Source organism: Mastigoproctus giganteus, chromosome 3, assembly GCF_048544385.1.
Source record: "Mastigoproctus giganteus isolate SK-2022 chromosome 3, ASM4854438v1, whole genome shotgun sequence".
Taxonomy (NCBI): domain Eukaryota; kingdom Metazoa; phylum Arthropoda; class Arachnida; order Uropygi; family Thelyphonidae; genus Mastigoproctus; species Mastigoproctus giganteus.
Window position 1 is genome coordinate 178473559 of NC_143577.1, and position 14867 is coordinate 178488425.

General features: G+C 38.6%; 1 protein-coding gene across 1 annotated transcript in view; it reads left to right on the forward strand.

Annotated features, from left to right (window-relative positions):
• The first annotated feature begins 7241 nt into the window (after positions 1–7241).
• The window catches only part of LOC150088441 (anaphase-promoting complex subunit 1-like), a 51669-nt gene continuing 44043 nt past the window's right edge, over positions 7242–14867 (forward strand). The window contains exon 1 of the mRNA XM_090370158.1: positions 7242–7338. The gene's annotated coding sequence lies outside the window, so the exon portion shown is untranslated. The remainder of the gene's footprint in view (positions 7339–14867) is intronic.

Below are 14867 nucleotides of genomic sequence, written 5' to 3' on the forward strand. Positions count from 1 at the left end.
ATAACCTCTTCTCCCTTCGTATTCTGTCTATCCTTTGTGTAGACGTTGTACGCCCCAAATTCCAGTTCTGCATTCCTTATATCTGTGTGACACCACGTCTCTGATATCCCAACAATATCCGCCTTTGATGATTTGAGCAATACCTGAAATTCGTCAAATTTATTTACCAAACTCCTATCATTGGTGTCCAGGCAAGTATACATGCAAAACAGGGAACTAAATGATTTTGTAATAACGGAAAGAAAAGTGGAGGAGAAATTGTTGAATTTTAAATAAATAAGGCACCTTGAGCAGATGGAATCTATCCAGTTATGTTGAAGGAGGCAGCGCGGGAAGTGAGCAAACCATCTGCCATTATTACTAGAACATCCTTAGATTCATGGGAGGTCCCCGTGGACTGAAGGTGTGCAAATGTATCCCCAATTCACAAAGTGATTTCAAAGGGTGATGCAAATGATTATAGACCTGTTAATTTAACTTCTGTTCCGGAGAAAATAATGGAGTCACTGATTAAAGAAGTGATGGAGGACCACCTAGACAAGGCTGTAGTAATAGTTCAGACACAGCATGGGTGTGTTTAGGCGAAGTCTTGTCTGACCAATTTCATTGTATTCTATGATGTGGTCCAAAAGAACTGGATACAAAGAACAATTTTGATATCATATATTTGGATCTTAGAAAGGGTTTTGATACTGTTGCACAAGGAAAGCTGCTGTACGAATTGGAGCAGTATGGCCTTAAGCGCAATTTGCTGCAATGTATAAAGGGACGGTTGAGTACGAGACGGCAGAGAGTAGTAATCAATGAACACTGCTCTTCGTGGACTAATGTTATTAGTGGAGTGTCCCAGGGTTTGGCGCTGCGCCCATTAGCCCATTATTGTTTTGTGTATTTATTAATGATATCGATGAAGGTATATCTGGCTTAATGTCCAAGTTTGCAAACGATACAAAGGTTGGCAGGATTGTGAATGATAGTAAAGACAGTATGCTACTAAAACTGTATCTAAAAAAGTGAAGTAGATGGGCTGAGAAGTAACAACTGAAGTTTAATTTTGACAAATGCAAAGTATTGCATATGGGTAGCAGTAACCCAAGGGAAACTTACCAACTGTGTGGTGCTGCACACTTGGAGAATGAGAAAGATCTGTAGGTAATTGTGCAATCGGATATGAAGTTCTCTGAGCAGTGCAGACGGGCTGCTATGGCAGGTCATGGAGTTTTGTCAATGATATTTAGGAATTTTGCTAGCAGAGACAAGGATGACATTTGTGCTATGTTTTACTGAGGACTTTATGTATATGACTATGGACCTAAATTCTGAACAGACGATGCTTTGATTTCTTTAACACGGATAGGGTTTCTTGTTGTTTCGTGAGATTTCAGCCTCATGCCACCCCTCGAGTATTGAGCACAGGTCTCGAGGCTTCATTTTAGGAAAGATGTAGAATTGCTAGAGTAGAGAGACGGGCAACGAGATTGGTGATAAGCACTAATGGGTTCTCTTACTAGGACAGGCTTAAATTCTGTTAGTTACAACATCTGGAGACTAGTCTCCTGTGAGGTGATCTCACTGAGGTGTACAAGGCCTTGAATGGTTTGAGCAGGCTCAATGCTGATGGGGCACTTTCACTTGCTGCAATTAAGAACGTGAAGGAGCATAGTTTCAAATTGAGTAAAGACAGTTGTAGAATTGATGTGTGGAAGATTTCCCTTAGTCAACGGGTAGTTGATTGCTGGAACATACTTCCATCTGTTGTTGTTGAAGTTGATAGCTTAAATAAATTTAAGGCTGAACTAGACAAACATTTTTGAGTGACCGGATGGGTGAAATGAATTATTTTGCCAGTGACTTTCTCTTGCCAAGTGTCCTGTATGCCTAGCGGAAATTTAAATTTTTTTTAAAGTCGTGTTACCCGAAGAGGTTCTCAAATTCTCAAGCGTTTTATTGTTAGTATTAGTAGTGGCAAATGATGGAAGAAAGGAATCTTACCCACCAGTAGCCAAAAAAAAAAAAAAGTAATAATAATAAATAAAAAAATCACTTCCCATTTCACCTTTCCATTCCCTCCAATAGTTTGTCTAGTTTATTTTCTTATACTTTATTTAAACTACCATCTTCCACTACGTCAGATTGAAGTTTGTTCCAGCAATCAGCCACCCGTTAGCTAAAGTCAAACTTCCGCACATCTGTTCTGTTAATGTCCTTAATCAATTTGAATTTATACCCCTAGTGTGGCTAGACTGAGCAAGAGGGAAAATTCCATCAGCATTGAGCTTGCTCAATTTATTCAACTACTGTAATTACATATCTAATTCAAATTATGTCGCAGAATGCTACAGTCCAGACGCTGCAATTTGAGGAACTGAAGCTTTTCTTGGAAAGAGCACCTATTTTCCCCTTACCAATTTCGTTGTCGTTCTCTACTCTCGTTCCAGCAACTCTACCTCTTTCCAAAAAGGTGGCCGTCAAATCTGTACGCAGTACTCAAGAGGTGGCCAGACCACTGCCTTATACAATGAGATAATCACTTCCTCATCCTTTGATGCCCCTTCCTCCTTCTTCCCGGTCAATTGTCAGTCTCTTCAAGGAAAATCTCGGGTGGTGTTTGCGGCTCTTTGTCATCATCGTCCTTGTCTTTCTCATGATATCCTCTAGCTCGGTGTTAGTGCAATCTATGACCCGGAAGAAGTAGCACTGGGACTACATAGGTGTGTATGGCTTTAACTGCGTTCCCTACATTCAGCTTTGCTTTCAGCAGGTTTCTGAGCCTCTGATGGTATTTTTCGGTCAGGCAGATCTTAATTTCCTTGTACTGTAATTGCTGAGCCTGCATCATCCCCAAGTATTTGTAGGCCTCTTTCTCTGCCATGGCTTCGATCTCTTTACCAGTCTGCAGCTGGCAGTTTCGGTTGACTATTTTCTCTGGTGCAACTGGGGGTCTTGCATTTGTCCAGATCAAATTCCATCCTAATATCATTGCTGAATTCTTCGGTGATCTGGAGTAGTTGCTGGAGGTGGTTCTCGGTTCCAGCGTAGAGCTTGATTTCATTGTTATTGTTGTTTGTTTGTTATTTGGTTTTTAGGAGCATTAGCCACTAAGGCCATATTGCTCCGTTTGATGTCATCCATATACATCAGGTGGCTGAGGGTGTACAGGTTCTTCTTCCTTCTTTCAGGTTATATCCGTACTTGCTACTGTTGAGCATGGTGTATAGTGGAGCAAGTGCTAGACAGAACCACAATGGGCTCAGGGCATCTCCCTGAAAGATTTCTGTGATCTTCGATTTCTTATCGGTGATACTCCATTCCGCCATCATTTCTCCTAGGAAGTTTGTTACTATTGGATTGACTTTGTAAACTTTCAGCGCCTCTATTAGCCAGGTATGAGGCACGGAGTCGAAGGCTTTGCGGTAATCGATGTAGGCTGTGTACATGTTGTGGTGCTTCTTGTAGGCTTGCTCCGTAATCACGGCATCTATGGTTAATTGCTCCTTGCATCCTTTGCTCAGCTGCTCGCATCCTTTCTGCTGTTCGGCCATTATGTTCTGGCTCTCCAAGTGGTCTGGTTATGCAGCTGTTCAGGATCTGATACATTGTTGGGAGGCAGGTGATTGGCCTATATTTCAACGGGTTTCTTGTATCTTTGTCTTTAGGCTTCAGAGATGTGATTCCTTGACTAAGAAACTTCGGGATTGTCTCTGGGTGCCTTATCATTCGGATGAATTGCTCTGCCAGGTGCTTATGCGGGCAAGTGAGCTCCTTGTAAAAGTACAGGAACTCACCGACTTACGTAATACTGGACTTACGGAAATTTGACTTTACGTAAGTTTTTGCTGGCCGGTGCAAACTGAAAAAATCGTGGAAATATCGTAATGTGAATCGAATAACATATATATATATATATATATATATATATTTGTAATTCGTTCCAAGTCTTGGAAGTTGAAAATTTCGCTGTATTACTAAGCTATTTGTCTTTCTAAAAGGTCTTATTTATAATGGAAATCGCACTAACCTTTCATCGTTATCATATGTTCCGTTATAAAAATCAATTTTGAACGCCTTTGTGATATTTTTCTAAATCACGTTTCTGGATGTAACGAACAAAAAACAATAATAACAATTTGCACTCTCCAGTTTATTGGGCTTTTCTGTTCGACATCTATTATAAACGGGTAGTAAACTCGATCTTATTGCATTAGCGATAATACCGATAATTGCAATTGTGTGGGTTTTTATTCTATTATGGTGAAATGTGCTACCCTTCACTGAAATCTTTAATTTATAAAAACAAATTTTCAGAAACTTCTCTTCACTCCTATTTATATATTATAATGATGAAGGGAAAGCGACCAACGAAAAGTGCAAGTGCTGGCAGTGCCAGAAACGAAACAAAATTGATTTAGAAATGAAGAAGAAAATAATTAAAAAGTAAGAAGTAGGACAAAGTTTGTCATCTATTGTAAGGAAATTAGGTCTCGCTGCTTCAACAGTGAATACTATTTTAAAGAACAGTACGTGTATAAAAGAACATGTCAAAGGATCAACGCACTTAACATCAACGGTGATCACAAAACAGCGTTCAAGTGCTATATCGAAGATGGAACAGCTGTTAATAATACGGATGGCAAACCAGATTCAGAAGCAAGTGCCCCTGGGTCTAATGCCCATTCAAGCAAAAGCAAGAAGTATTTATGAAGACATTAAGGATAAATACAGCGAACCCCAACCCAAGTTCGTGGCAAGGAACGGGTGGTTTAATAGGTTCAAGCATCGTGCTGGTTTCCACACCGATGCGATGAAGTCGCCAGTACTGATTCTGAAGCTGCAGAGAAATTTTGTGACGTATTGGAAAAAATTATTGATGAAGGCGGCTATTCAACGCAGAAAATATTTAACGTTGACGAGAGTGCTCTGTATTGGAAAAAAAATGCCGGATCGAACATACATTGCTAAAGAGGAAAATACAATGCCAGGTTTCAAGGTGTCAAAAGATGGGGCCATGCTCTTGCTTGGGGCTAATGCAGTGGGAGATTACAGATTAAAACCACTGCTTGCGTACCATTCTGGAAATCCTCGTGCATTTAAGGGCATCAGTAAAGCCACCCTAAACGTGCATTTCCCATCGAACCAGACAGCATGGATTACAATATCTCTCTCTTTGAGGTTTAAATGCTGCTTCATTCCCGAGGTTGAAAAATATTTTAAAGATAATGACGTTCCTTTCAAGATTTTGCTTCTATTAGATAATGCTCCTGGACATTCTACGCATCTAGATTATGTCAGTTCGAACATGAGAGTCATATTTCTACCGCCAAACACGACTTCACTCATCAAACCTATGGATCAGGGTGTTATTTCGAATTTAAAAGCATACTATTTACGCACACCATTTGCTCAGGCATTGTCTGCAGTAGACGATGAGAAAAAGTTTACTTGAAGAGACTTTTGGAAATCTTACAATATTTATCACACCAAGTTAAACATTAATAAGGCCTGGGCGAAAATTACTAAAAGTTGTTTAAATGGCGCATGGAAGAAAATATGCCCACAGTACGTAAGAGGCTTCAAAGGATTTGAAAAAGAAGAATTATATGAAGAGGTTACAGGATTAGTGAATGGAACAAAGGGTTGCTCTTACGAAGAAAGGCTTAAGTTTTGCAAATTACAGAGTCTGGAGACTAGGCACCGGCGAGGTGATCTGATAGAGGTGTATAAGGCTTTGAATGGTTTGAGCATGCTCAATGCCGATGGGATTTTTCCTCTTGCTCAGAATAATCACCTGAGAGGGCATAAATTCAAATTGAGGAAAGACAGATGTAGGATAGATGTGCGGAAATCTGCCTTTAGCCAACGGGTAGTTGGTTGGTTGGTGGAACAGACTTCCATCACTTGTTGTTGAAGTTGATAGCCTAAACAAATTTAAGGCTCAGCTGGACAGGTATTTTGAACGAACAGAGGGGTGAAATGGAAATGTGTTTTTTTTTTTTTTTTTTTGGCTGATGCTGAATAAGCTTGCTTTCTTGCATCATATGCCTGTACTAATGCTAATAAGATTGTAAAGGTTGCATAGCTACTTCACTTGGAGGTTGATGCCAAAGACCTGGAGGAGTTAACAGAGGATGAAGAGAAGGAATTATCTAATCAAGAACTTATTGACTTGCAGGCAGTGATAGTGAAAGTAGAAAATGTTGACGAAGCTCAAGATGAATCAAATAAGGAGAGCCGAGACGCTTAATTATTATTATTATTATTATTAGCTATATGGTGCAAGGAAGCCTGAGGCTTATGCTGCACCAGCCAAAAAAAAAAAAAAAAAAAAAAATTCCCGAGTTACCCTGAGAGAGAGAGAAGAATGATGATATCCAGCTCAGAACCCTTGGTGTGCCAAGCCCATACTCACCAGATGTGAACCCCTGGGATTAATCAGAGAGATGGCAATGATATTCCGTGAAATTGCATCGGCAATTTATTATTATTAGCTATATGGTGCAAGGCAGCCTGAGGCTTATGCTGCAACAGCAAAAAAAAAAAAAAAAAAAAAATTTCCCTAGTTACCCTGAGAGAGAGTGTTGTTGTTATGTTGTTAATTGGTTTTTAGGAGGATTAGCAACTGAGGCCATATTGCGCCGGGAATGTGCGGTGGTCATTCCCTGACCTTTCCGCTTCCTCGGTATTTGGTGGTGACGGGCTCGAACCCCGGACTAATCAAGAAGCGTGTGCTACGCACTGCTGCTCCTTCCCACTGGCTACGGAGGCGCCAGAGAGAGAGAGAGAGAGATGTCAATCTCAGGACCCTGGGTGTGCCAAGCCCATACTCACCAGATGTGAGTCCCTGGGGTTAGTGGTATTGCTTTGGGGTATCTGCCTGCCATATGCAGCCCATCTGCTTAACTCTTCTAGATTCTATTGTAGTAGTGTACTGTCATTAACCTCCCTACCAACCTTTGTATTAATTGCAAACTTGGACATTTTGCCTGATATGCTTTCATCAATATCATTGATAAGGGTTTTGTGTGCTCTTTGGTTAGTTTGATTTTTTGTCTGGAAAAAAAAAAAAAAAAAATCCAAATTTCTCAGAGATCAAATTTTGTGCTTTCACCGGAGATAGTTTAAATCGGAGAAAAGTTTCTCGTGTCTATTGTGGATTCGATGGTGTTGCTGCCACATCTTAATCCAATAATCCAAGGTGAATTTTGAAGCCTGTAGTCTACATCGCTGTAGGTGGCAACAGTGATGTTTGTTCTGTTTATGTCTGCAAGCGGTATTTTTGATGTAGTTGTATGTTTTCTTTTAAAATTATTTTAGCGGCATGTGTGAATGCATAGTGATAAAGTAAGTAATTATAGATTTATTAGAACGTATTGATATTAAAGAATTTAGCGATTCTCATTAAAATTTCGTTATATGAAATAGGTTTTAATCGTATTGTATGAGAATTGAAAGAATGTACCTTTTTATAATTTTAATCACCCACGTGTATGGGCGAAACGTTGGGTCCTTTTGTAAGCATAAGATAATAATGTTAGTGCAGAAGGGCCTTGACATCCGTCATAAATTGTTTCCTTGCAAGTGTGACGACGGATACGGAGCAGTCGAAGTGCTTGTTATAATGATATATGATGCATAGTCATAAACATGAGCACTAAACTCATATTTCTCGTAAATCAATGCAAATAAAACTAGTTAAATGATAATTTTATTGAGTTCAACATATAATGAACTTATCAATTTATTCCTTGAAGGGGTTAACAGTCTGGTATATTAGTATTAACTACCAGGAAATCCAGAACTTGAAATCCGTACGTTGAGGGCCGGGCGTGCGTGGAAGCATACACCTCCTTTTTGCAAAAGTGATTATTAGAGTTGATTTCAACCTAGCCATCCTTTCATTCAGAATTTCCTTGTATCAACTAAGAAAAATATCTCTCTCTCTGTGTTCAGGTTCTTTTCTAAAAGCTCCTTCACTATTACGCAGTCCTTGAAGAAATCCACAATTGTTGAAGTTCTTAGTTTCATTTTCTCCACCTCTTCATCAGATAATTTAATTCATTCAGTTTAACCATTGAGAATCTACCACCAGCAGTTTATTCAACACCATGGGGCTCTCATTCCAAATGTAACTGGTTACCCAGCTTGACCTGTTGCATTCTGTTGACTTGACTCCCTCTACCTGTAGTCAGTTTCTCGTTTACTGTTGCTGGTAGTAGACATGTCTGATATTTTTAATAATTTTTATATTAAGTGAGTTCTTAGTTTCTCATTTTTATTAACCATGCATTCAAAGTGAAGTGCTGATGATGCAACATCACAAAACAAAAGACAATGCAAAAGTTATGGTTTAGATGTTAAATCAGAAGTTACATGTCACAAAAGAAGTGGAGAATGAGTAATCGATATCTCACATTCCCTTGAGATTCCGGAAACAACAATTCACACCATCTAAATAATGAAGGAGATATTGAAAGTAGAACAAAGAATATGATTTGGCATGCTGAGGTTAAATTGACGAGAAAAAGGAGTGATGTGCTAAATAATAAATGTCTAATGAAATGATTGCCTCATTTTTCAGTTCCTTCAATCCATTTTATACTATGTACAAGTACATAATATACATTACGAAAATTGGTCCCCATTTTAAGTGGAATTTTCTGGAACCAATTACCTCAGATAATGAGAACCCTTGTACATACAGTCATGGAAAAAAAAGTGCACAATATGACACATAAACATTCTCGTATTCCTGAACTTGAACCATTCATTCCTTATAATATACACAATTATATATTAATAATACACATTTATAACCATAATACGTATAAACATAGTATAATATCGGTGTAGATACACCATAGTTTACCCATAAATTTGAATTACGTATATATTGTGAAAGGCATCATTTTAATTGTATCTCATATTGTGGGTGCCTTCACAACAAGATAGCTGGTATTGCACTACTTCAAATAAATAACGCTTCTCTAGTAGAGAAGACTACTGTTATTTATTTTCAGGGGATACCACTTTCACACTACATACGTAGTTCAAATTTATGAGTAAACTATGGTGTATGTACACTGATATTATATAGTTAATTACCTAAACCCATAAGAAATTATGCCTTGTGCATTTCCTCCTCTAATACATTATTATTTATACACCATTTGGCATCTCATATTGTGGAAATAACTTTGCAACTGTGATGGCATTTGCATTACCAGGGTACCTGCTCACTCACTGATGACGAAGCCAAAAAGCTTCGAAACGATAATCTGGCGGGTGGTATCCCCTTAAAATAAATAACAGTAGTTTTCTCTACTAGAGAAGCATTATTGATTTGAAGTAGTGCAATACCAGCTATCTCGTGAAGGCACCCACAATATGAGATACAATTAAAACAATGCCTTTCACACTACATACATAGTTCAAATTTATGGGTAAACTATGGTGTATATACACCGATATTATGTAGTTAATTACCTAAACCCATAAGAAATTATGCCTTGTGCATTTCATCTTCTAATATAAACATAGATGTTACATTTAAATAAATGTCAATATCTAACTTATACATTTTCTCACTGGTTGCGAAATACAGTCTAACAGGTCAGTCTTGCATGGGTTAGTCTCTATCAGTATATGTCACAATCATGTAGGCTTACTAGTCATAGCATGGTTGCTTCTCTGATCTTTCTTTGAACAAACTCAGGGAAGCCCATATAATGCATTTCATCAGAGATGAGTAATTGCTCATCTCTGTGGTTTATAAGTCCAGCTTTGGACAAAAGCCTACATTTGGGTGGATACTTATTGACACAGTCATAAAGGACATGGGGCCCAATTCTCATCAGCTCCACAGTTTCATTTAGGATCCTGGGTGACATCCATTTGTCACAACTTGGCATTCAGGGAACCATACCCTGTTAGCAAAAAATGTGGCATAGGGTTCTGTTTAGGGGGTTGGTTTGGAGGAAGCTAGTGTTACATGAGGCAAGAACTTCCAGGTGACTTTCCCCTTTAGGTGTCTGTTCCCACCTATTCTGCTGTTGTAGGGAGAGTGCGGTTGATATTCTTTTTCTTTCTTGGTTGATATTAGCCTCAAGGTTTATGGTAATCCCTAATATGTTAGTTGGAATTAGCTTTTTAAGTCTTTAGCATTAGCATTAGTAGAGGCATTTGATGCAAGAAAGCAAGCTTATGCAGCATCAGCCAAAAAAAAAAAAAAAAAAAAAAAAAACCACACCCACTTCACCCCTCTGTTCGTTCAAAATACCTGTCCAGCTGAGCCTTAAACTTATTTAGGCTATCAACTTCCACGACAAGGGATGGAAGTCTGTTCCACCAACCAACCACTCGCTGGCTAAAGGCAAATTTCCGCACGTCTATTCTACATCTGTCTTTCCTCAATTTGAATTTATGCCCTCTCAGGTGATTATTCTAAGCGAGAGGAAGAATCCCATCAGCATTGAGCATGCTCAAACCATTCAATGCTTTATACACCTCTATCAGATCACCTCGCTGGTGCCTAGTCTCCAGACACTGTAATTTGCAAAACTTAAGCCTTTCTTCGTAAGCGCACCCCTTTGTTCCATTCACTAATCTTGTTGCCCTTCTCTGCACTCGTTCCAGCAGCTCTACATCTTTCTTGAAATGAGGCCTCCAGACCTGTATACAGTACTCTAGGTGTGGTCTGACCATTGCCTTATACAAGGGAATAATCACCTCCTTATCCCTGCTAGAAAAATTCCTATATATCATTGACAATACACCATGAGCTACTCTTGCAGCCCTTCTGCACTGCTCAGAGCACTTCATATCTGCCTTCACAACCACCCCCAGGTCCCTTTCATTCTCTACCACTGTCAGTGTAGTACCACAGAGTTGATATGTTGCTCTGGGGTTGCTGTTTCCCATGTGTAGTACTTTACATTTGTCAATGTTAAACTTCATTTGCCACCTCTCAGCCCATCTGCTCAACCTTTCCAGATCCTGTTGCAGCAGCATAGTGTCAGTAGTGTGTTCTTTTTTTAGTCTTCTTTTAGTTATTTATAAGTCCAGTGGCAGTGCCCCTGCCAGGACTTGCAGAGCAGGTGTACTTGTGATGCAGATCCCAGACAATGCAGCATGCCCTTGTGATGGTATCTAATTTTCTTTTATTCTTATCTAAAGTGGCTTTGTAGTATTTCATCCATATGCCTGTACCATAGGTAATAACTGGGAACAAGATTGCCTTATAAATAAGAGCAAGCACCTTCCTTTTTTAACCTCATTCAGTGTTGCTTATCCTAGCGATCATTCCAGTATATTCCTGACTTTTTTGGCTAAGTGCGCAAGAATAATATTGTCAAATATTATACCTGGATATTTCATTTCTCTTACTAGGGTTGTTGTTTTACTTTGACTATTTTAATCTACAGATGTCTGTTCAAGTTACATTTAACCCCTGGGGTTTGAGCCCGTGACCACCAAATATGGAGGATGTGGAAAGGTCAGGGAATGACTACCGCATATCCCTGGAGAAATATGGCTTAGTTGCTAATGCTCCTAAAAACCAAATAACAACAACGACAATAACCTGGAGCATCAAGATTCGTCAAAATCCTTCTGACATACTTTTGATGGAAGACTACAGGAGGCATTGAATGAAGCATGCTGGGAATGTTGAGAGGTGTTTTACCAAGATCATTAATACATGAGTTTGAAGAAAAATGGGATGCAAGCAGGTCAGCTTTATCCTTGGCTGAAGTGACAATAGAACCACCTGGTTTTGACAGAGGTGGGAGCAGAAATGGGAAAAAGTTGCGGCCAATAGCTTTGGCAATAGACCAGACTGCTTGATTGCCATTAGGGCAAAAAGCAAGTTTTCTACTCTTAGCCTGTTCGAAATCTAGTTTGGACTGATTAATAATTGCTTTACAATTGTTGCGAGCTTTGGTGTAGACAGAAAATGAAACTGAAGAATTAGAAACAAGCCAATTACGATATGCAGCGTTCTTCTCTTGAACAGCCGTAGCACATTTTTTGGAAAACCAAGGTTTAGATAAAGGACGAGATTTTAAGGTAGAGTGTGGAATAAAGGATTCCATTCCTACAAGAATAATTTCACTGACACGGTCTAAGCAAATGTTGACATCAGAAGTTTTGAAACAGTAATCCGACAAAGGAAAAGAAGAAAAGAAACCTTGCAGGTGGTCCTATTTTGCATTCTTGTAATGCCAAACAACGTGAGGTTGGGAATAGCCATGAGATAAAGGATCCATTGGAGCAGAGATAAACACCAAGTTGTGATCTGAGGTGCCTAAAGGAGCACTTACTTCAACCGTGTACTTAGAAGTGTTGTTTGTGATAAAAAGATCAAGCGTGTTGGCTGTATGGTTAGGATTGTCTGGTATTCTGGTAGGTAAATGAACAATCTGTGTGAGGTCATTAGTAATTGCAAAAGCCTCAGCATCTCGACCAGCTGGGTCTGTGTGACTAGGAAACTGAAGCCAGCTGGAGTTGTGAACATTAAAATCATCAAGGAAAATTACCTCACTGTTAGGAAAGTTGGATTGGAAAAAGTCAAGTTGCAAAGTAAGGAAGTCAGAGTTCCAAGTGATTAGTGGAGGTACGAGAACGATAGAGACAGCAGATGAATTTGACAGAATGAGGCAGAGAGATTTTAAGCCTGAGAAGATCGAAAAGAGGAGATTCCAAATTATCAAGTCTCTGACAGGGAATATTGGAATGGACATATGCACAAATACCACCTTTGAGGTGAAAGGAATCATACATCAAATAATTTGGGCAACTGAGATGAGCAGTGGTTGAATCAACCGATAACGTGAGATTCTGTCAGAAAAAGTAAATGGGGTTTGGTATACTGTAAGTGGAAATGGACATCACTGAAATTAGAATTGAGACCATGTATATTTGTGAAATGAACTAGGAAGTGTTTGGGAGGTTTAGATCTTTTCACAGAAACGTTTGCTCTAATTGAAAGAAGAAAAAAAAAACATGCCATGCTTCAAAGTGGCGAAGGATTGATTGACTTTATTGTGGGGTGGTAACGCTGTGGGGATTTTAAAGTAAAACCCCATTTAGTTTACTAGGAAGACGGCCAAAGCTACAAAAACTTGACAGCGTAGGTCATCAGATTAATAAATTATGATTTTAATTGGCATTTTAAGTTTAATTTTGTTACGTAATGTAGTTACTTACTACATAATTATATATGTATGTAATGGAGAATATTATATATGTACAAATTTTTAATATTAAATATTTTGACCGATGTTTGTGCGTCTTTTCGCTACCGTTTAATATTGATTAGGAAATATCCTATGGCATAGACCGTGACTCACAAATACATATGTTACATTACGGGAATATGTGCTCGCTTAATGCCGATTCGCTTAGAGTCTGTTTTTCGGGAACGAATTATCAGCATTAAAAATTAGCACACACACATTGTGTGTGTGTTATATGGGAATATCCCTCAGCTCCTGGAAATTTTTTAACGCAATCAGGTATCTTGTGGGGGGAGCTGCTGTACGAAAATCATAACAATGGCCACTGACAGCCATACTAAGGTACAGGGAAATAAAAATTAATAAATATATAAATAACCCCCCAACAACTTAGATTTGGTTTCCTCACCAAGCTTAAACGTCACTCCCTTTCTTTCATTAATACGGATATAGTACCATAGAAAATCAAAAAGGAAATATTTTTTATTTTTGATAAAAAGGAAATAATATTTTTTGAAAATGAGGGAACAAGTGTGGGGGGGGGTAAACTGCAACTCGTCTATGACCATCTCAGTACAAAGCACTAATCAGCACAGAATCCAAAAGGGTGTTTTCTGCTGCTAATTAAATATGTACCAAATTAGATTCAGTTTAAACTATAACATTATTGATTGCTTTCTTAAGAGTGCACTTTATTCAGACTAGTAGTGTGGATGCTTAGACATAACTAAATTTGCAGTTTCAATATGTATATTTTTTTGTTTGTAGAATAACTGTATGCTTAATAAATTTTTGTTAGAATATTTATTATTGTAATAAAGTTTGATTTAAACATGAATTCAAGTAATTACTTGTTTTTTCCTTACTTTATTGCACCTAATTGTCATCAATTAGGTGCAGTAAAGGTGCATCAATTAGGTGCATCAAAATGCACCTAATTGCAAAAAATGTTTTTTTTTTTTTTTTTTTTTTTGGAATAATGGTATTAATACCAGTATTTCAAATATATAATTTATGAAACCGAGATACCGGTGTTAATACCGGTATCTCAGTTCTCGGTTTCATAAATTAAAAATACCAAAATAGCATTAGCATTAGCAGAGGCATATGATGCAAGAAAGCAAGCTTATTCAGCATCAGCCAAAAAAAAAAAAAAAAAACCCACTCCCATTTCACCCCTCCGTTCGTTCGAAATACCTGTCCAGTTGAGCTTTAAATTTGTTTAGGCTATCAACTTCAACAACAAGTGATGGAAGTCGGTTCCACCAACCAACCACCCGCTGGCCAAAGGCAAATTTCCGCACATCTATCCGACATCCGTCCTTCCTCAATTTGAATTTATGCCCTCTGAGGTGATTATTCTGAGAAAGATGAAGAATCCCATTGGCATTGAGCATGCTCAAACCATTCAAAGCCTTATACACCTCTATCAGATCACCTCGCCGGTGCCTAGTCTCCAGACTCTGTAATTTGCAAAACTTAAGCCTTTCTTCGTAAGAGCAACCCTTTGTTCCATTTACTAATCTTGTTGCCCTTCTCTGTACCAGTTCCAGCAGCTCTACATCCTTCTTGAAATGAGGCCTCCAGACCTGTATACAGTACTTAAGATGTGGCCTTACCATTGCCTTATACAAGGGA